The sequence below is a fragment of the Schistocerca cancellata genome, chromosome 6, assembly GCF_023864275.1.
Source record: "Schistocerca cancellata isolate TAMUIC-IGC-003103 chromosome 6, iqSchCanc2.1, whole genome shotgun sequence".
Classification (NCBI taxonomy): Eukaryota; Metazoa; Arthropoda; class Insecta; order Orthoptera; family Acrididae; genus Schistocerca; species Schistocerca cancellata.
Window position 1 is genome coordinate 245,393,306 of NC_064631.1, and position 25,285 is coordinate 245,418,590.

The following is a 25,285-nucleotide window of genomic DNA, read 5'->3' on the forward strand; positions in this document are numbered from 1 at the left end:
CGACAATTAGGAGAAACTAACCTCCACCGTTAGCCCTACGCAATCCTATTACCTGTTCTACCCATCGGGTGTAGCAGGCGTATCGACTTATTGTGCCTAAACAGAGTAAGGAATGCACTACTGTTCGATTAAGATACAGGCGACGAATACCTGAAAATAGCAACTTCCGTAAAATACCAAGACGAAACCGTCAGGGGTGACATAAGGTAAAATGACCACATAAAACAAATAGTAGGAAGATGAGATGATACAGGGTGATAATTATTGAGCTATATGAAAAATAAACGTAAATTAGCTGCAAACTACGGTGTGCACACACTTTATTCAACGTGTAAACGACACTACAGATATTAGGATTTAAGTTACGACATTTTCGATATGCCCGCCGTCATTGGCGATGATGTGGCGCAGACGAACAGCGAGATTCTACATGACCCGCGGAAGTTTCGGAACATCGATACAGTCGATGTCCTCCCGAATGGCTCTTTTCAGCTGACCAACGGTTTTGGTGTTATTGCTGTACACATTGTCGTTAATACAGTCCTACAAGAAGGAGCCGCATGGGTTCACATCCGGAGAATATATGGCGGCCAATGGAGGCATACGCCAGTCGCCTCAGGGTACCCCAGAGCCAGAATGCGGTCCCCAAAAGTGCTCCTCCAAGACGTCAAAAACTCTACTGTTTCAATGGGTTCGAACTCCGTCTTGCGTGTAACACATCTTGTCGAAATCAGGGTCTCTGTGGATAATGTGGATGAAGTCATCTTCCAAAATCATCACATACCGTTCGGTAGTCACCGTGCCATCAAGGAATTTTTTTTTTTTTTTTGGTCATCAGTCTTCTTATTGGTTTCATTCGGCCCGTCATGGAGTCATGTAGGTAGACCTCTGGTCTACCCAACAAAGCTGGCTGCTGTGATGACTTCAGTACTGGATGTTAGACTACCATGCATGACTACGAATCTATTATCTCCACCTAAGGCATCAAATGTGAGACCAACACTTGAACAATAAACGCCATCCATCCTACTAATCAAGTAATCTAGGCATCTGCTGGTGAAGTCGAGGAAAGGCTCCGCTCTACAACGTCGTTCGTAATGACCGAATCGGTCTGTTCTTTTCGAGTTGTCAGCGATCTGCAGTTCCGCTAGATTTGCTTAACGAATTGTTACTGTGTCTTTACCGCTTATTCAGCCCCTGCTGAGCTATGTTCCGTCCTACCTAGTGTCTTTTACATAACGTTACGAGAGCAACGAAGGCCGTTCGGTCTGCACTCTTCTAACGATCTTATACTGAGCTAGTTCACAGTCGCACTCAAGAGTTTTGAGGTTGCAGTCTTCCTGGTCGTGCAACGGTATTCAGCTGTTTAGGCTTTACAGCTGGCGATTTTTGATACTTTCACGTGATTGAGTAACGCCGGCTGTTAGAAATATTTACTCTCTCGTTTCCTTACTAATTTTAGCGTAACAAATCTCGTGGGAGAAACTAATTTTCTTCTCTTTCATAAGGCGGAAAAACCATTTAATTATTCTTTTCCAAATTACAGAGTCGTATTTGAAAGAGTACAACTTTTCTTTTTCTGTGACACATACTTCAACTACGAGGTGCATTCAAGTTCTAAGGCCTCCGATTTTTTTCCTCCGGACTGGAAAGAGATAGAAACATGCGCATTGTTTTAAAATGAGACCGCGTTCATTGTCAATACGTCCCAGAGATGGCAGCACCGTACAGCAGAATGAGAACTGTTTTAAATACTTAAAATGGCGACGTTTTCCTTACTTGAACAGCGTGCAATCATTAGTTTTCTGAATTTGCGTGGTGTGAAACCAATTGAAATTCATCGACAGTTGAAGGAGACATGCAGTGATGGAGTTATGGATGTGTCGAAAGTGCGTTCGTGGGTGCGACAGTTTAATGAAGGCAGAACATCGTGTGACAACAAACCGAAACAACCTCGGGCTCGCACAAGCCGGTCTGACGACATGATCGAGAAAGTGGAGAGAATTGTTTTGGGGGCTCGCCGAATGACTGTTGAACAGATCGCCTCCAGAGTTGGCATTTCTGTGGGTTCTGTGCACACAATCCTGCATGACGACCTGAAAATGCGAAAAGTGTCATCCAGATGGGTGCCACGAATGCTGACGGACGACCACATGGCTGCCCGTGTGGCATGTTGTCGAGCAATGTTGACGCGCAACGACAGCATGAATGGGACTTTCTTTTCGTCGGTTGTGACAATGGATGAGACGTGGATGCCATTTTTCAATCCAGAAACAAAGCGCCAGTCAGCTCAATGGAAGCACACAGATTCACCGCCACCAGTGCTGAAAAAATGATGGTGTCCATGTTCTGGAACAGCGAGGGCGTAATTCTTACCCATTGCGTTGCAAAGGGCACTACGGTAACAGGTGCATCCTACGAAAATGTTTTGAAGAACAAATTCCTTCCTGCACTGCAACAAAAACGTCCGAGGAGGGCTGCGCGTGTGCTGTTTCACCAAGACAACGCACCCGCACATCGAGCTAACGTTACACAACAGTTTCTTCGTGATAACAACTTTGAAGAGATTCCTCATGCTCCCTACTCACCTGACCTGGCTCCTAGTGACTTTTGGCTTTTTCCAACAATGAAAGACACTCTCCGTGGCCGCACATTCACCAAACGTGCTGCTATTGCCTCAGCGATTTTCCAGTGGTCAAAACAGACTCCTAAAGAAGCCTTCGCCGCTGCCATGGAATCTTGGCGTCAGCGTTGTGAAAAATGTGTACGTCTGCAGGGCGATTACGTCGAGAAGTAACGCCAGTTTCATCGATTTCCGGTGAGTAGTTAATTAGAAAAAAAATTGGAGGCCTTAGAACTTGAATGCACCTCATACAGTAGACAACATACACTTTAAGTTTACTGAATACTTCTAAAAAAATGTCACCTGTGGTCTACGGAAAGCGTCTTTTAGCAATCAAAACGTCCTCAGTCCAGGCGTCGATTCCCACCACCGTTTAAATTTTGGATAAAAATCATCAGCAACTGCGGCCGGAGACTTCTGGCATAAGCAGTCATCCTCACTCAGCCAACGGCCTTTTTGAGGAGGGTGGAGGAGCGGACGGAGATTCAGGACACTCTCTTGCCCTTGGGGTGTTAAACTGTCCCTAGATGCGGAAGAATGACATCGATCAACGAACTGAGGATGCAGAGCACAATGGAAAACACCACATGACACGTGGTCTGTAATTGAAGAATTACCATGATGATGTGTCTATTGGCAAAAGATTCCCGATCTCCGAGAGGGACGGGCGGGGTAGCCGCACGGTCTTAGCCACCCCTCCCCCCCCTGCTCCGCCCGCCGGCGGAGGTTCGGTTCGAGTCCTCCCTCGGGCATGGATGTGTGTGTTGCCATTAGTGTAAGTTAATTTAATTTAGATTAAGTAGTGTGTAAGTTTAGTGACCAATAACCTAAGCAGTTTGGTCCCTTAGGATCTTATCACAAATTTCCAATTTCTCCGAGAGAGGACCGCCAAGGGGAAAGTGACCAAGAGGAAAACATTGAATAAACAACGAAGTGACAACGTACTACGAGTCGATGTGGGGAATGTTAGGAGTTTGAACGTGGTGGGGAAGCAAGAAAATCTGAAAAGGGAAATGCAAAGGCTCAATTCTCATTTGGTGGTGGTCATTGAAATTAAATAGAAAAATAGACACGGATTTCTGGTCATATGAGTATACGGTGGTCTCAAAAGGTGCAGAAAATGGTATAACGGGAGTAGGATTCGTTATAAATAGGAAGGTAGGGCAGAGTCTGTGTTACTGCGAATAGTTGAGTGATAGGGCTGTTCTCACCAGAGACGATAGCAAACCAACACCGACAACGATAGTTCAGGTATACACACCGACGTCTCAATCTGAAGACGAAGAGATACAGAAAATATGTAAGCATACTGAACGGGTATTTCAGTATGTAAAGGGAGGAAGAAATCTAATCATCATGGGGGGACTGGGATACGGTTGTAGGGGACGGAGCAGAAGAAACAGTTACATGAGACTATAGAAATGAACTACAAAAGATTAAGTGAGCAAGGTGAAGGACTGAGTTGTGCAATAAATACGAGCCAGTGAATGCTCTGTTCAAGAATCACAATAGGACGAGGTATACTTCGCAAAGGGAAGATTTCATGTAGATTACATCACGATCAGACAAAGATTTCGAAATCATGTACTGGATTTTGCAGTAGATATAGACTCAGATCACAATTTAGGAGTGACGAAGAGCAGGCTGAAGCTTAAGATATTACTCAGAAAGAATCAACGCATAAAGAAGTGGGATACGGAAGTGCTACGGAATTAAAGAGATACGTTTGAAGCTCTCTAAGGCTACAAATACTGCGATAAGGAATAGCTCAATAGTTCACTTGAAGAGGAATGGACATCTCCAAAAAGAGCAATCGCAGATAACGGAAAGAAAAACTTTGGTACAAAGAAAGTCACTGCGAAGAAACCATGGGTAACAGAAGATATATTTCAATTGATCGATGAAAGAATGAAGTAAATAATGTTCAGGGAAATTCAGGAACACAAATATACAAATCGCTTAGCAGTGAAAGAAATAGGAATTTCAGAAAAGGTAAGGCAAAAAAACTGCGTGAAAAGTGTGAAGTCATCGGAAAAGAATTGCTAATCTAAAGGACTGCATATATGAACGTCAAAACCACCTTCGGGAAAATTATAAGCAAGACGTCGAAACAAACTTCTGGGAAATTATAAGCAAGGGTTGTAATATTAAGAATGCAATGGAAATTCCACTGTTAAACGCAGAAGAGAGACCGGATTGGTGGAAAAAGTAGAATGAAGGGCTCTATGAAGAAACAGTTGTCTGATGTGATAGAAGAAGGAAAAGAAGTCGATACCGAAGAGATAGGAAATCAAGTATTAGCATCAGAGTTTTAAAAGGCTTTGGGAGACTTATCAAATAAGGTAGACAGCATAAATAACATTCCATTAGAATTTCCAAAATCATTAGTGAAAGTGGCTACAAAACGAATATACAAGTTGGTCTGTAATAAGTATGAGTCCGGCGATATACCAACTGACTTTCCAAAAAATATCATCCACACAACTCCGAAGTCTGCAAGACCTGACAAGTTCGAGAATTATCGGACAATCAGCTTAACAGCTCATGCATCCAATTTGCTGACAAGAATAATATACAGAAGAATGGAAAAGGGAATTAAGGATGTGTTAGATGACGATCAGCTTGGTTTCAGGAAAGGTTAAGGCACCAGGAAGGCAGTTCTGACGTTGTGGTTGACAATGGAAGCAAGAATAAAAGAAACTCAAAACACGTTCATGAGATCTGTCGCCCTGGGAAAGGTTTGCGACAATGTCAGATGGTGCAAGAAGTTCGAAATTCTGAGGAAAATAGGAGAACTATAGGAGAAACGGTTAATATACAATATGTACAAGAGCCAAGAGGGAATAATAAGAGTGGAAGGCCAAGAGTGTAGTCCTCGATTAAAAAGGGTGTAAGACAGGGACGTAGTCTTTCACCACCACCGTTCAATCTACATGAGTACATCGAAGAAGCACTGATGGAAATAAAAGAACGGTTCAAGAGTGGAATTAAATTTCAAGGTGTAAGGATAACGATGCCAAGATTTGCTGATGACATTGCTGATCTCGGTGAAAGTTAATAAGAATTACAGCATCTGCTAAATGAAATTAATAGTCTAAAGGATACAGAATGTGAATTTAAACTGAACCGAAGAAAGACAAAACTAATGACAAGTAACAGAAATGAGAACTAGGAGTGATCGATGCCAGCAACAAATCACTGATACTCCACAAGTTCGAGAGGGGAGAATTAACAGAATACGCGAACATTAAAGCACTGGGTGCGACACCTGTGGTCTCATGTCTAGCGGAATTAAATGCCTGATTCAGACAGGGAAGACTCAAATCCCATCTACTCGTTGACTTAGAATGGTATATTGTCAATGGTGCCTTTAAATTCCGGTTGACCCTCTCCGCAAAGGACGCCTTCGGATAACATGGAGTGGTGGTAACATGTTTGATCTCCTGGTTGAAGCAAAAGGCCTTAAAGATCTTCGATAAGACGGCCGCGGCATTGTCACTCACCAAGGATTTAGGTGGACCAAACCATGAAATTACTCTGGCCAACTGGTGAGTGGTAATATCAGCCGTAACCCCACGAGTTGACAGCAACCACACAAAGCGAGAGAAGGCATCAACTACAACCAATACATTTTTGTTACCGCTTCTAGTGTGCGGCAACGATCCGATGTAATCAATAAAGACTATCGAGAGGGTAATCTTCCCTTTGAGATTGTAACAGCTCCTGAGGAGCGCCCGAGTTGGGTTTCGCCATTTTACATGCCTGACAACTTGCAGCCAAACGACGCACGTCGCGATACAGTGAGGGCTAAACAAATCTTTCACGTACCTTGGCTAAGGTCTTATACAGGACTAAATGGCCACCAACTACAGACTTACGAAAGTACTTAAATACCATAGGTACCAAACACATCGGCAACAAATCTTTAACTCCTGGTCCTTGCCCACCTGCTTGCAAAGGACTCCACCCTTGAGACAATAAACCGGAGAAAGTTTTCCTACCGCTAACTTCTCCCTCACCTGTCCCCAGACCGAGTCCTCCGACTGCTTTTCTTGCAGGTCGCAAAACAGCTCGCGATTATCCAACAATATAGCTCCCTCCACACTCTGCGGTTCAGATCTTTGGGCCTCTGAAGGCTCCTCAGTAAACATACGACTTAACGCGTCAGCTACCGCGTTATCGGAACCCTTAATATGTTTGACGTCAGAACGAAATGCAGAAATACGCACAGCCCAACGAGCAGTTCGACCGGTTTTTCGTGGCCTAGCCAGAACCCAGCTGAAAGCCTGGTTATCAGACTCCAGAAGAAAATGCTCAAGATAAAAATTTAACTTCTCTAAGGCAAATATAACTGCCAGGGCCTCCAGTTCATAAAAAGAATAATTAGACTCGGGACCAGATACACGGCGTGACGCGTAGGCTAAGGGCCTCCTTTCTCCCTTCTCCTCCTGGAATAAGATGGCTGCAATACCCGCATGGGAAGGGTCAGTTTGTAAGACCCAGTTCTTACCGAAATTCGGTACAGCCAATAAGGGTGGATTAGAAATGGCAGCCTAAAATTCTTGAAAGGCAATTTGCTGGGCCTCACCCCAAACGAACTCCCTATCCTTACGAAGGTCGTTTCAGGCAAATGCCGGGATGGTTCCTTTGAAAGGGCACAGCCGATTTCCTTCCCACTCCTTCCCTAACCCGAGCTTGCGCTCCGTCTCTAATGACCTGGTTGTCGACGGGACGGTAAACACTAACCACCACCACGAAGGTCGTTGAAGGGAGCAGCTAATTGGGCAAAATATGGTATGAACTTGCGAGAAAAATTCGCCATTCCCATAAAACGGGCGATTTCCTTCTTACTCCGTGGAGGGGGAACTTGTGCAAAGCCTAAGATCTTTCCTGATTAATGCTGACCCCCTTGGCCGAGAAAAAGTGTCCCAAAAACGAAATCTGCGACCTACAAAGAGTAATTTTCGAGGGTTTGACGGTCAGGCCTGTCGAACGTAAGCTCGCAAAAACTTGATCCAGATGTCCTATGTGATCCTCTAGCATTCGACCTTAAACCACTACATCGTAAAGGTAATTATACACACAAACAAATTTCAAATCACCCATAAACACATCTAGTAAACGAGATAATACAGCTGCACCCGTGGCCATACCAAAAGAAACTCGACTGAATTCGAAAAGTTTCCAGTCGGTGCAAAATGTTGTGACGCACTTCGACACTTCCGATAGGGGAATCTGGTAATACGCCTGGTTTAAATCGAGGATGGTAAACACGGTCGCGCCAGAAAACCAGGTGAAACAATTGTGCAAATCTTGTAGTGGCTCAGAGTCCAGAACTACCTTCTTGTTAAGACGACGGTAGTCTTTCGGAACCAAGGAAACGGGTGCAGCGTACGGCGACGTGGATGACCTGATTACCCCTTCCTGAAGCTTTTTATCAATTTTTTGCCTTAATATCCCCATCTTCGGAGGTGATAATCTATACGGCGGCTGGCGGACAGGAACACTGTCAGTCAAGATTATCTCGTACTCCAACAGTTTCGTCTCGCCTAACCGCTCGGACAACACCTCTAGGTACCGCTCAAGGACCTGTCTCAAACCCCGCACTTGCTGGGTAGAAAGATGGCCCATCTCCACCAGCCGCATAATCAATAACGAACCCGCTATGTCGCGCAAAATCGCATCCCAATATCACGGGAATCTTCAAATTACTAGCAATGATAAAGTTATGTGGCCAGGAAAACCCATTAATGTGCAAATAACCCCGCACCTACCCTGTCAAAGGCAACTCACGGCCGTCTGCAACCCGACATGTTTGAGAAGGAGGGAATGGTAAGGAAAATTTACACAAATGTCGGAATTCTAGATACCACGTCTGGTCAGTTAGAGATACCGAACGAACTACCAGAATCAACTAAAGCACAAACCGGCTCATCTCTAATTGTAGCGCAAACATATGGCAATGGAGAACGACTCACACCCCTAATCGTCTTAACATTCTAAGACCAGATACGATCTTTGCTAGCCTTACCTCGACCCTGGCGTCAGCTATTCGACCTATGGCTCCTGAACGCGGGACAATGCCGCACTAAGTGATCGGTAGCTTGGCAGCGATAACATCGTAACACGTGAGGGCTATAAGACCCCCTTTCTCTATCACTACTAGAAATTACCAAGCAATGTTGTTTAATTTGGCATTGCGGACATTGATTATCAACTATGTAGACTCCCACGTAATCAATTAGCTGCTGGAACTGTGCCAAGGAAGTCTGACGCTGCGCAAAAGGTGAGCACGAACGATCTTGAGGACGCATCCCCTCAAGCAGATGTTCAATATTATCTATTTCTAATACCGACATGTCAAGAGCAACAACGGCAGTATGCACTCTATCAAAATATTGGGCTAGCGTCTCCTCATCTGCTTGTATTCTCCAATAGAAATCACGCTCCAACTGTACCCGTATTCGATGAGAGAGCTTTCTCCGTAAAATTTTCCGGCGGAGTTCAACCATTGTTCCTTGATTCTGCAACTCCCCCGCTACGATCTCACCAAAGCACTCTCGGGCCATCGGATACAATAACGACAAAATTACGGAATGCGCCACCCCCAATGCATCAGCATGAACTTGTAACCGGTCTATCAACCACAACAATTCCTGAATATGATCTAAGGTTTCAATATGTAATTCTGATATCACTTCAAACAATTTTACAATAGGATTCGGCAATTTCAAAAAAACAATCAGAATACACAGCTTTACATTGCACTCCCACACATTTATCTTCACTCTGTACAACGGGCTCGTCTCCCAAACCTCCCTCACCCAAAGCAAGCGCGACGGCAGAAGCTTGCAAATTACGAACGTCATAAAGAATTTGATTTCAAAGTTCCAGCATTGCGTCACTGAGATCGACAGTCGATAAATCCGTTAAACAGTTACTATAGCGATTTAAGTGAGCCTGCACGTGGCAAAATTGCCTCTGCGTAACTTGAGAAGATCTTAAAAAGTCGAGTGTACGACCAATGTCGTCCACCGACACTTTAATGCCTGTAAGCCACTCAGCGAGGTAATCAACAGGAAGGGAGACCGGAGTATCCACCGCCGATGCCCGGAACTGCGGCACCAAATCGTCAACATTGCCCTCCACGAGCAAACCGCGTAAACGCAGCTCGTTAATTAAATGCTTGCGGCGCAAATATGAAATTCCAGGGCAGCTCCGTCCACTCATGTTGGGTAACTTCCTGAAACAGCAAAACGTATTAGCTAAATATAGCAAATACTATTATCACAAGCTTTGACCATCAACACTCAGGGTAGGAAAAGAACCCCCCTTTATTAGTTCTGCTACCAGCTGAGCTGTGGTACTGCTAACCACAGCTACTCACAGCTCCTAGGAAGCTAGGGATCATTGCTGATGGACGAACTTGTGGCTGGTACATCATTTCAATTTCAACTAAAGAACAAATTTCAGAATAACAATATAAAATTTTAATTTGGACCTTCGTCCTCTTAAGAAAATATACAACTGGCTTTCACAAATGGAAGAAGCTTCTACTCACAATTCTGAATTATTTACACCCGTTAAGCTAATGAATTTAACAATTTCAAAAGCAAAAAATTCAGAATCTTAAAAACATTTATTTAAATCAGTTGCTAGTTGCACAAAGAAATGAAAGGGTCAGCTCTAAAAAACGACTGGATGAAATTGCTTTGTAAACATATTCATGAGAAAGTCAACAACATGAATTGAAACACAGCAATAATAGAATGTTTCAGCAAATGGCTTAGTTGGCCAAGGCTCTGCATCGACCCACAGTGAGGTTGTTTCAGCAAATCGCTTAGTTGGCCAAGGCTCCACATGGACCCATAGTGAGGTTGTTTCAGCGAATTGCTTAGTTAGCCAAGACTCCACATGGACCCACAGTGAGGTTGTTTCAGTGAATCGTTTAGTTGGCAAAAGCTGCACATGGACCCACAGTGAGGTTGTTTCTGTGAATCGCTTAGTTGGCCAAGGCTCTGCATGGACACACAGTGAGGTTGTTTCAGCGAATCGCTTAGTTGCCCAGGGCTCCACATGGACTCACAGTGAGGTTGTTTCAGCGAATCGTTTAGCTGGCCAAGGCTCTGCATCGACCCACAGTGAGGTTGTTTCAGCAAATCGCTTAGTTGGCCAAGGCTCCACATGGACCCATAGTGAGGTTGTTTCAGCGAATTGCTTAGTTAGCCAAGACTCCACATGGACCCACAGTGAGGTTGTTTCAGTGAATCGTTTAGTTGGCAAAAGCTGCACATGGACCCACAGTGAGGTTGTTTCTGTGAATCGCTTAGTTGGCCAAGGCTCTGCATGGACACACAGTGAGGTTGTTTCAGCGAATCGCTTAGTTGCCCAGGGCTCCACATGGACTCACAGTGAGGTTGTTTCAGCGAATCGCTTAGTTGGCCAAGGCTCTGCATCGACCCACAGTGAGGTTGTTTCAGCGAATCGCTTAGTTGGCCAAGGCTCCACATGGACCCACAGTGAGGTTGTTTCAGCGAATCGTTTAGCTGGCCAAGGCTCCGCATGGACCCACAGTGAGGTTGTTTCTGTGAATCGCTTAGTTGGCCAAGGCTCCTCATGGACCCACAGTGAGGTTGTTTCAGCGAATCGATTAGTTGGCCAAGGCTCCTCATGGACCCACAGTGAGGTTGCTGTCAAGTAGGATTGCAACACCACTGCCAGGGAAGAAACGGCTGCGTCCGCGCGGCAAGGTAAACTGACAACCCGCCAGACCAGAAAGGGCGCTTCCGAAATCTATAAAAAACTAAAAATAAAGTTAGAAGACACAATTGCAGACCAAATACACACAAAGGAATACTACATTAGTGCAGGAGCCAAAGGGGCGTGAGAATAAGACGGGAAGCCTCAAGTGACAATATCTAATCCTACAAAAGGCCTTTTAAAGGCACAATGAAACGGACTTAAATGCTCTGTCCTTCATATCAAAGAAAGTATAAAACACAAATTGGGCGAAGAGCATACCAATTAACATACTACATTAAATTAACATGGCAAGGAACATTTAAAACAAGTAGTAAAACTCTAATCAGATTCCGCTGCACGGAAACAACACTTCGACTTCTTAGGTTCCGTATAATATTCTCTTATTCAGAACCATCCTTAACGCATCTCCGGTGGATATAACATGTCACCATATGGTTCACAAATCGTCAGAGGTTAACAGCATAATACGAATCATACGTAACTTCATGCTTCCAGTTACGCGATGAGATGTCCAGCTTGAGATGACGGACCCGCCACCGTTTCGCAGCAAACGCGCCGACTAATCAGCGCCGTCCACCCGGCAAGGACGGCGAGGCCCAGCGCAGCGGATAGAGACGAGGGCGTGCCTTCAAAACATGCTGCCTCGTTGAGCGCTGACCGGAGAGAGAGAACTCTGCCACACGCCAAGCCGGAAAACCAAAGGCGGAACAGTCAGAGATACAAGTCCAGGCGAGTGTCGATATCAGCGAAGCAAGTGGAGCATAACGGGCTAGCAGGACAGAGCGGATTAGGTTGTGGAAAGGGACCAAAGTTGCTGTCAGTTGCATTCAACACACAATATTACAACAAGGATGCAAAACACTCAAAACTTTAATCGACCTCCATTGATTAACTTTAGATCGGCTGAAGGCCACAATCAAAATTCAAGACACAAGGCCTAAGCATGAAATTGAAATACAAGGTTCTTCTGGAGGTTTGACACAAAAATATTTTCTAAATCTTGAATCTAAACAGGCCGGAGGCCTTTGTAAGACGTCCATGGTTAAGGAATTTGTTGCTAGCGCACTCGAGCAGATGTAATTTCTATGGATTGCTCACGCGCTGCCTGCGATATGTAAGCTATAAAGAATCTCAGGCCAGAGAGCAGTGTTGACTGCAGTAGGAACGGTGTAGCGGTAGGAGTAAGGAGTTGCTAGCAGTCGCGTGTAGAGCGATGGCGGTGCCTGAGCGTTGTAGTATAAGGTAAAAGCAGCCTCGCGCGTATGTAGATTGTTATATCAAGTCCCATGCAAATGCCCTTAAAAAGAAATCTCTTAATAATAATCTTTCTCATAAAAAGTAACTTTTGACAATCATTCATTCCAATTTAAAGAATTTACTAATTTCCCCAATCCTTGGTCATCCAGATTATTGAAAAGAAAAATCAGTTGTTTCTTTTTATACATGACAAATCTATCGGCCAGCATTGCACTCGGCTGTGCCAGAAAAATTTCTTATAGGAGCAGATATATACGCGTTATCCGGCGACCTAATTGAGGTAAGATTTTTCAATTTATTCAGAATGATCTTTCAGGGCCAGGGCTGACGACCAAAGTTTACCAGTTTAAATTCACAGTCAATTATTGAAAGGTTATCTATGAGTCACATTTTTTATTAGGAGATTAGTCACATTGTTCCAAGGTTACGGAATTTATCTGTGGGAGGTTACGCTAAACGTGAATGTTATATTTTTTACTTTTGAGAGGTTACGGAATAAACCTGTTGGGAGCTTACACTAAATTTGAATGATAAGTAATTTATTATTTTTACTGTTGGGAGGTTACACCTTAGCAATTTAATTTTAATGGAAATTGGGTGGAGGCCGCATATTAAACAAATAAGAAGAGTTTCAATCAAGGCCTTATCTGAAAACATTTGATGCAAAGTCCGCAGCTCGTGGTCTTACGGTAGCGTGCTCGCTTTCAGCATACGGGGTCCCGGGTTCGATTCCCGGCGGGGTCAGGGATTTTCGTAACGACTGGGTGTTGTGTGTTTATCATCATTGACTTGCAAGTCGCCGAAGTGGCGCTTCGTGGACATGCAGTGCATTATTTGTTTCAAGACGGCACTAAGGACACATTAGACTTTTGGAAATATTTGCAGGAACGACATTGCAAGATCATCCGCAACCCAAAGTATCGACAATATTTTTCCAATTTTTTGTGGAGTGCGTTCCACGACCCTCCACGTAGCTGGAACATGACGGGTAAGAGAAGCTAAGATTACAAGACGATGATAGAACACTACACGGTACAACGTGGGATCTACTTTCATCATTACGAGAAGTCATACCTGGACGATACAGCAGATGTTGTGAACCCTCACACTGTGTAGCAGTATTTGCCCCATTTCCTCTTTTTGTCCCCGGTGCGAAAAGGTCTTCGCAGTTTTTGTTTTCCCATCCAGTGCAAGATGTAGCACTGGTTAATGGTGGTATGGATTCCACCCTTCAGTTTTGTTTCATGGTTTCCTTCGCCACGCACTTTGCTCTCTTTCTTTATGCCTTTTTCTACAACTATTGGCGTGGTTTTAGTTATGTGCGTCCCCAACTCGACCCAACGAGTGCTCTTACTAGTTTTCCGTTCCTTACTGTTAAAAAAATACAAAAAATAAAAAAATTAAGAAAAAATTAAAAATAAATAAATGAATAAAAAATGATTAGCGCTCGGACCTTTACGCCAGAGGTCTTGGGTTCGATTTCTCATTCGGCACTTTTTTTTCCTTCTGTTGCTTGCAAAATTGCCGCGCATTGTTACAGAAAAAAAAGGGTAGCGTCTCAAATTAAGAAAAAAAAAGTGGTGTCAACTAAAAATGACTTGCAATACGACGGCGGAACCTCCCCGCAAGGGACCTCCCGGCCAACAATACCATACGATCATTTCTTTTTTTTTTTTTAATGCAGAATTCGGCTTAAGGCCCCATACAAAAGCATAAAAATCTTATGCCTTAACGGAAAGACAAGAACATTAATTTAAGAGATATTAATACTCGACTGAAGGCCACATACCGACAAAATACGTTTAACTGCTTAAGGCCTAGAAAAAGAGCTTCAATTTAGAAGGCAGAACGCCTCATCTTAAAACATCTCATGTAATATTCGGCTGAAAGTGCCATATAAAATAATAACAATCTCATACCTTAAGGGCAAGACAAGAACATTAAGAGATATTGAAACTCGCCTGAAGGCCCCACATCAACCAAATAACTAAAACTCAAACAGGGAAATTACTATGTGACACAAATGGAATGGCGCTCAGAAGTTTGCAAGTGTCGGCCTGAGATTGTAACACTAACGCCCGTTTAGGTGTGACAGGCAGCCTGTCCCACAACATCTTAATCTGAGGCAACCAACCGACAGACAGCCGACCGACCAACCAACAAAATCAGTTCCTCTCCACGAAACCAGCAAAACGACCACAAGATTCCAATACAACAACACACAGAATACTGGCGTCCACGGCGACTAACAACACCTCAGCTGTCGAACTACACGTTGGGCTGGACAGCAACAACACGGCGACGAAAATATACTGCCGAAAATTACGTCAACGACCAGGGCAGGTAACCGGAACGCCAACGGCCACAAGGCAGAAGGTACCGCTGGTGAATTTCCATAACAGGGAATAAAGAAATTTCAGTTAAACTCCACAGGACGACGCCTGGAATCTTAGCCAGCTTGAATAGACGCACGTTGTTGTTCGCGGGGGCCGGCCGCGGTGGTCTAGTGGTTCTAGGCGCGAAGTCCGGAACCGCGGGACTGCTACGGTCGCAGGTTCGAATCCTGCCTCGGGCATGGATGTGTGTGATGTCCTTAGGTTAGTTAGGTTTAAGTAGTTCTGAGTTCTAGGGGACTGATGACCACAGAAGTTAAGTCCCATAGGGCTCAGAACCATTTGAACCATTTTTTTTTTTTTTTTGTTCGCGGGAATGTCCAAAAAGCGTCAACCAGGGTCAAACGAAGAAATGTAAACAGTGAGGTTCGACAGTAGGTTAAGTGAGGACTCAATGTCATGTCCAAGATCGGCGGGTGACGAACTTCTTAGCATTCGCAAGCAGCACCTCACACTCCAACCGCGTGTGCACCAGCGGCCCCGGCCAGAGTACACGCGACGTAGACTTCCTTGCTGCTCCATGTCAACAGACCGACTCCCCAGGCCCGGATACGGTGAAAAGACCAAATATACGTCGACCGATGAGACGACCAACCAACGGTCGTCCCGCTCCAATCTTCCTCTGGCTGTCGGCGCCTCCCCGGCGCTCCGCCCCCGACTTCACTGCTGCTGCGCCCCGACTGCACTGCTGGTCCGTCTCCAACCGAGTGCCAGACACACGACGACCCGGAAATACTATCGGTCGCTCCAGAGGTGGTACGACAGCGCACTTATCGATATGCGCTGTTGCTGCTGAACACGGGCAAGTACGGCAGGAAGTTAGTGACGCCAGTAAATGGAATAAGAAAACGAGGCGGCAGTACCGTAATAGTAAATGACAAACAATAAATGACATGAACACAAGCCGAGCGCGGCTCAAATGTGTTCACTATGCTGTTTGCAGTAGCTTACCCGCACTCCTATTTTTTTATTCATTATTAAACCTACTCCTGCATTACCCCTATTTGGTTTTGTATTTATATCCCTGTATTCACCTGACCAGAAGTCTTGTTCCTCTTGCCACCGAACTTAACTAATTCCCGCTATATCTAACTTTAACCTATCCATTTCGCTTTTTAAATTTTCTAACCTACCTGCCCGATTAAGGGATCTGACATTCCAAGCTCCGATCCGTAGAGCACCAGTTTTCTCTTTCTCCATATAACGATATCCTCCTGAGTAGTCCCCGCCCGGAGATCGGAATAGGGAACTATTTTACCTCTGGAATATTTTACCCAAGAGAACGCCATCATCATGTAACCATTCAGTAAAGCTACATGCTCTCGGGAGAAATTACGGCTGTAGTTTCCCCTTGCTTTCAGCCGTTTGCAGTATCAGCACAGCAAGGCCATTTTGGTTAATGTTACAGGGCCAGATCGGTCAATCATCCAGAATGTTGCCCCTGCAACTACTGAAAAAACTGATACCCCTCTTCTGGCCTCTCAACGGATACCCCTCTTCTGGCCTCTCAACAGATACCCCTGCTTTGTTGTTGCATCTACGGTACGCCTATCTGTATTGGTGAGGCACGCAAACCGCCCCACCAACGGCAAGGTCCATGGTTCATAGGGATAGCCTATGCTGGTATCATGAGTAAATTACACGAATATTATGAATCTAAAATACGTGCTGTTCCTACACGCCATAAATTTTTGACTACGCGCGGTCGGCCTGACGATTCGTGTATAGCATTCCTGGATATCAGAACTTAAAAAAGCATTAATAGAAACTGTACATTTAATTTTACTTGTGGCCTATCGGATCGGGACGAAATTTTCCGCAGTGCAATTGAAAATATAGCAGACAATGTAACTATAGCGGAGTTCTTGACTCACCGACATATAAACTGGCAAAACGCTTGGACTCTCTGCTCAGGCCACTCGTAGGGGAGATTAACACGTACGTAAAGTACTCAGCGCATTTCATTGAGAAGAAACTAAAACTTAAACCAAACGACATTCTGCTCGGCTCTGATGTCGTTTCTTTGTGTACCAATGCGCCACTCGGTGACTCTCTGGAGCACATCGGTTCCATTTTCCCGCAAGGCATCACCAAACTCTTTCATGTCTGTCTCACCACGACCTATTCCGTGTGGAATGGCAACATCTACCAGCAGTGGGAAGGCGTCATCATGGGTAGACCTATTAATCAAGTGGTGGCGAACTTCTTCAAGGAACATTTTGAAGCACAGGCACTGGACGTGGCACCTTGTAAACTTAAGATGTGGTACTGATGCGTCGATGATACATCCGTTTTGTGGAGACATGGTGAGGAACAGCTCGGTGACTTCCTAAGAAACTTTAACAGTCTCCATGCCAACATAACATTTACTATGGAAGTAGAACAGGACAAACAGCTACCCAGCTGGTCACAAGGAATGGTAAAAATCTGGGACACAGCTTTTATCAAAAACCGACACACACCGACCATACCTGCACAAACTGTCAGAGCACCAACAGAGCCCGGAAAGTGGCATGAGTAATACGCTCGTAACGCAAGGAAGACAAATATGTGAGCCGCAGCACCTCAGACGCGAGATGCATCATCTGGAAAGCATTCTGAGGAGCAATGGGTGTCGCATATTATGTCAGAGGTGTAATAGAGTTAGCCACTTGGCGAAGTGACACGTCGGAAAAAGAAATGTCGTGCACGGCCTTTCTGCCACACATTCCCAGAGTTACGGACACAATCGACCAAATATTGTGCAAACAAGGCGTAAGGATTACTTATAGACCGACGAAGCAGGTCAGTCGGCCGTGGCAGAGCACGCGCTGAGTGAGGCCGACCACATTGTAAAATGCACCGACACTGAAATTGTGGCTGCGGAGAAGAGCTATCGCATCCGCTTGAAGCTATAGAAATCCATAAACATGAGAACAGTTCTCGACTCCAGTCAACCACCAGCAATGGAGGGTGAAGCTTCTACAGAACGAGCCACTCGTGCTGGGGAAGCGCCAGAAAAATCATTATACAAAGTTCGGCTGAAGAACCCGTGACAGAAGCCAATAGGCAGTTTGTAGAGCAGAAAACTTAGAGAATCACGCTTCATGTCCGGGTGACTGAATCTCAAGAAGAGCAGGTATTCGCAGAGTTCGATTTTTATGCGCCTGTAGTTTCAACTCTTGACGATAGGCGTCCTACAACTGCCCGCAAGTCGCCAATTGTTCATGTTGCTCAGCACCTTCATGGCAAACAATTCGCCGGCACAATAGCCCTCGCGCATCGACGTGATGTGCTAAATGCTTCACAACGGACAGCGGTAAACATCGCTTTTTCCGTCAAGCACAATAACGATATTGTCATGACATCAGACACACTCAGCAAGCATGTTTACAGAAGAACCGTAAAGTGAATTCTGTTCCTCGTAACCTCGATTGAGAAAATGAAAATAATTTCACAATCAGATTGAAAGGTCTCCTCCTAGTACAACTCAACCCTAACGCAAGAGAAATCACACGTAATGCAGACTTAAAAGCACCTGGAAGAAAATGGCTTTTAAAAAGACACATGATATCTCCCCAAACAAATTAAAATCACATCGTGCTCTTAACTAAGAGCCGGCCGTGGTGGTCTAGCGGTTCTGGCGCTGCAGTCCGGAACCGCGGGACTGCTACGGTCGCAGGTTCGAATCCTGCCTCGGGCATGGGTGTGTGTGATGTCCTTAGGTTAGTTAGGTTTAAGTAGTTCTAAGTTCTAGGGGTCTGATGATCTCAGAAGTTAAGTCCCATAGTGCTCAGAGCCATTTGAACCATCTTAACTAAGATTCAAAGCGTAACCGCCTTCCTGGAAAAAAATACCGACACTCATATTCAAAGAAACGGTCGAAAACTGTTCATTACTTCACAAATTTTGGATCAAAATATGAATTTTAGCTACTGGTACTTCAGCTACTTTACATTATCGGCAAACATACGAACAGCTAGGACGTGAAAATTTCAGCCGTCAAATCTGCATCTCACAACTTACAATGGCGAAAAAATCTCTGTTCTCAGGATGTGAGTATTAAGAGAAAAATTCCACAATAAAACCAACGCAAGACTAGTCCAAACATATTTGGTATGGAACCATTCGATTTCTTTGGTCTGGAAATACAACATAATGTATGTGCAGTTAGTACTCAGTTTTCAAATGAGTTCATCATAAAACTATGCGACAGATATCAGCATTTGTTCGATGTCACACTGGTTATGCAAAAGAGTTTAAAGTGCATACTACACTTAAAGATAACGCCAGAACTAAATTTTATAGAGCGCATCCAGTAACAAACACTATTCGAAATGATGTAGCTACTGATGGGCGCCTCCTCTCGTAGTCACTAGGAAACCAAACGAGAAATTAGGATGCGCTGTGAAATTGAATTTCGCTCCATCCCTCCCAGCACTGCTCTGGCCCCAGTATGGTCAGAGGTCGCGGTTGGCTGCAACTGGCCAGCAGCAACACCGCTCCGAGCAAATCTAGGGTGCGGCGACACGAAGAGGTCAGTCAGATGCACCGAGTCATAGCAGCAACAACATCACCTCGAGGCCAGCGCTACCATTGCGGTGGAAGCGAAGGGCAAGCCCGTGCCAAGTCTGCGTGGGCGAGGACCGGCGCTACGGCTAAGGGTGACCGAACTGGTAGCTTTGTCTTGGATGTGTGGATCAGCGTGACGGGTATAAGCGGTAATAGAGCTTCAGACACCGTCTGAAGCTGGGAGTGCTACACAAACGTGGGATGTAATTGAGGAATTAAGACTCCATGTTATAATGAATTTGGTCACATCGAAACATTCACTCGAGTAATGAACTGTTTGATACAACATAAATTCCGGCCAGATATAGGTTGGTTCTTATGCGTGTATCTACAATCCTTGCTAAAAACATTCAATACCAAGATCGCCTAAAATATTTCTTTATTTACGACAGCAGACTTTGCTGTCATCTTCAGATCTTAAAAACCTTTTTGTTGTGAAACGTGTTCATTTTACGTTAAAGCTCGCACCAAGTCTTCAAGTGGATAAAAAATCAGTATATTATAAACGGTTAGTCATATAATGCACTAACACTTAATAAGCTGGCGTGAGGTTCAACGTGAAGTGAACACTTTTCACAACAAAAAGAGTTTTAAGACCTGAAGATGACAGCAATTTCTGTCGAAACCAGTTGTCTTCTATAAAGAAATATTTTATGCGATCTAGCCCGTTTTTTTGTAAGTATAGCAGATCGCTCCTTTATTACTCTGCAGATAATCCTGTGAATTTTTGCTTTTTTCTGGCTGTTAGGAAAAATGTTCAAGAAAAACATGCAAAAGTCATCTTCAAACAAGTTTTACTTGAATAACGAAAACTGTGCCCTCCAGTGAAAACATACCCCAGTACAAAATTTGACTATAGTAAAATACGAAATAAAGGTTCTGTTCCTTTTCTATGTAGTACTAACAGTTTAAAAATGAGAAAATATGACCGAGGCGCTGAAGCCATCTTGAGAAGATAAATACAAGTTCTCAAATCAGTGTAATGCAACCCACCTTTAACCTACTAAATGATCGCTACAACCTGAGAGACATTACTTAACACTGCTAATACGAGGAAATAATACAACGTATTTATTGTAGACCATTAGAGGCTGGGTTCATTACAACAGCACGGCCTGTCTGGCCACTTACAAATTAGTCTGCAGTAACAAAAACAACTCTTCGAGAGTCTTTAAGCGTGGTACTACAAGCAACCACAATGCAATTGTGATAGATTTACTGGATACTTAGTTACTACGAAGAAGTATGGAATGAGAACACAGTCACTCTCGATATAAATTTAAAAAGGCAAGCGCGAAAATCTATGTACAGACATGTACCTTCAAATACCGGGAGATCGTGACTGCAACGTAAACTGCATGGCACTTTGTACAACTATCTAGCACACACACGCACAAAAGTGGCCATTTCAACACAGAAGTCTGTTAAACATTGTGGTACACCTTGCAGTTTACTAACCTGAAGAAACGTGCACAACAACTTCATAAATTTTATCAAACAGCTTTAGGACAAGGGAGAGTGAGGCTAGGCTATTGTAGTATAGATGAGTGAAAATCAAATATAAAGCTCTCACACATAGCACGAAGGAAAGGCATGCGGACGAATAGGTTCAAAGGCAATTCTTAACAAATGTATGGCGTCCTCCTTATAGAACAGCAACAGAAAAAGTAAAAAAAAAAACGCAAACTGTACTGTTCACTCAGCGTAAATTGGATGGAGTAAACTAGAGACTGGAGATACTCTGCGGAATACCTGCTTATGTCGCTTCTTCCAGAAGATAACATAAAGTATGATGATCTTCAAAGAGAGAGACGAGAAAGTACGTACATTCCAGAGCCCAAGTGTTGTTCTATCATTTGCACAAGAAGCTGCTGTCATTCTGGTAAAGACTGGAAAAGCTCCTTCTCTTGATTACTCTCATAACGAAACGCTGAAAGAAGCAATCAATACCGATTATTCCATTCTTCACTCACTTATTGAATGAAGAATCAGTGACAAGGGGACCCCCCACACTGTAAATCACGGATTTTGGTACGCTTCAAATATGTTGTAGAGGCACTTACCCTGAGTACCTGGCTATCCGGTTTTTTAGCGATGGGCCTTGGTTCCTGAGAAAATCGATTTTTAAATTCACTGCGCGCTTTGTGTACCTTTAACATCAGATAAACATGGAGCCATTCAGCGGAGCGCAGCGGTGGAGGTTCAGGGCTATCGCACTGGAGGTATCGTATTCCCTTGCTGCTTGTGGATTTTTTTTTTCAAATTCTACCGAATTTTTCAATTTTATTTCAAAGAATATCAACAAACAGTGTGTGTGAAATTATAAAGATATATTCAGTTATTAATTTTTTCAAATACTCATTCCGTTTGTGGTTAGCATCCTATTCTCCCAATTCATCTTCTTCGTTGAAATCTATCAATTCATCATCAAAAAAAAAAAAAAAATGGTTCAAATGGCTCTGAGCACTATGGGACTTAACGTCTGAGGTCATCAGTCCCCTAGAACTTAGAACTACTAGAACCTAACTAACCTAAGGACATCGCACACATCCATGCCCAAGGCAGGATTTGAACCTGCGACCGTAGCGGTCGCGCGGTTCCAGTCTGTAGCGCCTAGAACCGCTCGGCCATCCCGGCCGGCAATTCATCATCAATAATGATGTCTTTCGGCCAGGAGATCCTGTATTGCGATACATATCTCATCGCCAATAGAAACGAAATTGGCACAGATCACGCTAGGCGGTGTATTCGTTACGAGATTCAAATCGCGGAGTAGATTTTCGGCGTATTGAATGGCATTTGTGATTCTTCATTCAACTCCTCTACTTGGTGGACCTTCTTCTGGATGCACTACTGCAGAAACACTTGTTTTTTCCATTTCACAGATTTGTTCTTATAAGCGGCATTAGAAACGCTTTGCGAGAAACTGACGCTGTAGTTAGATGCGAAAGTAAAGGAACGCAACTCGCATCCTCATTGGCTTAGGAGCTGGGGTTCTCGTTACTGCTAACGGTATTCACGGGAGAGGGGACGATAATGGGTGGAGACCGATTTCAGGTAATACAAGAAGCGACCGTTGTACGAACATTTGGAACTCCAACTGCGAACCACAAACGGAATGAATATTTGAAAAAATTAATAACTGAATATATCTTCATAATTTCGCACACCTTACACAGTTTGTTGATATTCTTTTAAATAAAACTGAAAAATTCGTTCGATTAAAAAAAAAGTACACAAACAGGATTCCAACACGATACCTCCAGATCGGTAGCTGTGAACTTTTACCGTTGCGCTACGCTGACTTGCTCGAAACATATCTAATGTTACGTGTATACAAAGCACGCAGTGAACTTCAAAATCGATTTTCTCGAAAACCAAGGCTCGTCGCTAGAAAACCGGATAGCCAGGTACTTAGGGCAAGTGCCTCTATAACATATTTGAAGTGCATCAAAAAAATGGTTCAAATGGCTCTGAGCACTATGGGACTTAACATCCATGGTCATCAGTCCCCTAGAACTTAGAACTACTTAAACCTAACTAACCTAAGGACAGCACACAACACCCAGCCATCACGAGGCAAAGAAAATCCCTGACCCCGCCGGGAATCGAACCCGGGAACCCGGTCGTGGGAAGCGAGAACGCTACCGCACGACCACGAGATGCGGGCGAAGTGCATCAAAATACGTGATTTACAGTATGGAGGGTCCCATTGTGAGACAGGAAACTCGAGTGCCAGTGGTCTGGAAGTCTGTGCAAGCTATAACGATCTAGAACAATGTGGTTAGAGATCCATTTGTTCTTATGAGTTACATACTAATCTGTTTTCTTAGCACGTTGGGTACAGTACAGGAGGGCTTTCTGTGCAGTAGACTGCATTTGACAACCGATGGTACCCCGCAATGTTAACCGAGCTGAGACAATTGCAGGTGAATAGTGTCAATGAAGCTGGTATTAACCCATAGAGCTGCCAGATCGCAGACAAAACGTAACTGCATTTGTTAAACGGCAGAGTACAAAGTAAAGTAACTACACCTACAGGCAACTTAGGATACATTAAAAAATTGACATTACCACATTATTAAAATGTGAAGACAATCTCACACCATTTTCTCATACAGACATTATTAAATCACTATGTGTTGATGCATCAAATGTTACATAAACATTAGCATAAAACTCGGACTAAAATTAATAGAAGATAGTAGTAGTAAAGGGTCATGAACCAAATAGGTTGAGTACATATGCACACAAAGGAATGAACTCAGCCTAGTTCCAGGGTCACATTAAACCTAAGCCTCTGGCGCCTACATAAACTAGCATCAGTTAAAATGTATAGTAAAACTACAGTTAAAGCAGATAATTACGCACCAGAACAGTAAAAACTAGTAATGTTACACACCGCTGGCGATTAAATTGATACACCAAGAAAAAATGCAGATGATAAACGGGTATTCATTGGACAAATATATTATACTAGAACTGACATGTGATTACATTTTCATGCAATTTGGGGGCATAGATCTTGAGAAATCAGTACCCGGAACAACCACCTCCGCCCGTAATAACGACCTTGAAACGCCTGGGCATTGAGTCAAACAGAGCTTGGATGGCGTGTACAGGTACAGCTGCCCATGCAGCTTCAACACGATACCACCGCTCATCAGGAGTAGTGACTGGCGTATTGTGACGAGCCAGTTGTTCGGCCATCATTGACCAGACGTTTTCAATTGGTGAGAGATCTGCAGAATGTGCTGGCCAGAGCAGCGTCGAACATTCTCTGTATCCAGAAAGGCCAGTACAGGACCTGCTGAAATGTAGGGTTTCGCAGGGATCGAATGAAAGGTTGAGCCACGGGTCGTAACACATCTGAAATGTAAAGTCCACTGTTCAAAGAGCCTTCAATGCGAACAAGAGGTGTAACCAAAGGCACCCCATACTATCATGCCGGGTGATACGGTAGTATGGCGATGACGAATACACGCTTCCAATGTGCGTTCACCGCGGTGTGGCCAAACACGGATGTGACCATCATGATACTGGATTCATCAGAAAAAAATGACGTTTTGCCATTCGTGCATCCAGGTTCGTCGTTGAGTACACCGTCGCAGGCGATCCTGTCTGTGATGCAGCGTCAAGGGTAACTGCAGCCATGGTTTCCGAGCTGATCGTCAATGCTGCTGCAAACGTCGTCGAACTGTTCGAGCAGATGGTTGTTGTCTCGCAAACGTCCCCATCTGTTGACTCAGGGATCGAGACGTGGCTGCACGATCCGTTACAGCCATGCGGATAAGATGCATGTCATCTCGACTGCTAGTGATACGAGGCCGTTGGGATCCAGCACGGCGTTCCGTATTACCCTCCTGAACCCACCTATTCCATATTCTGCTAACAGTCATTGGATCTCGACCAACGCGAGCAGCAGCGTGCGATACGATAAACCGCAATCGCGATAGGCTACAATCCGACCTTTGTAAAAGTCGGAATCGTGATGGTACGCATTTCTCGTTCTTACACGAGGCTTCACAACAACGTATCACCAGGCAACGCCGGTCAACGGCTGTTTGTGTATGAGAAATCGGTTGGAAACTTTACTCATGTCAGCACGTTGTAGGTGTCGCCACTGGCGCCAACCCTGTGTGAATGCTCTGAAAAGCTAATCATTTGCATGTCACAGCATCTTCTTCCTCTCGGTTAA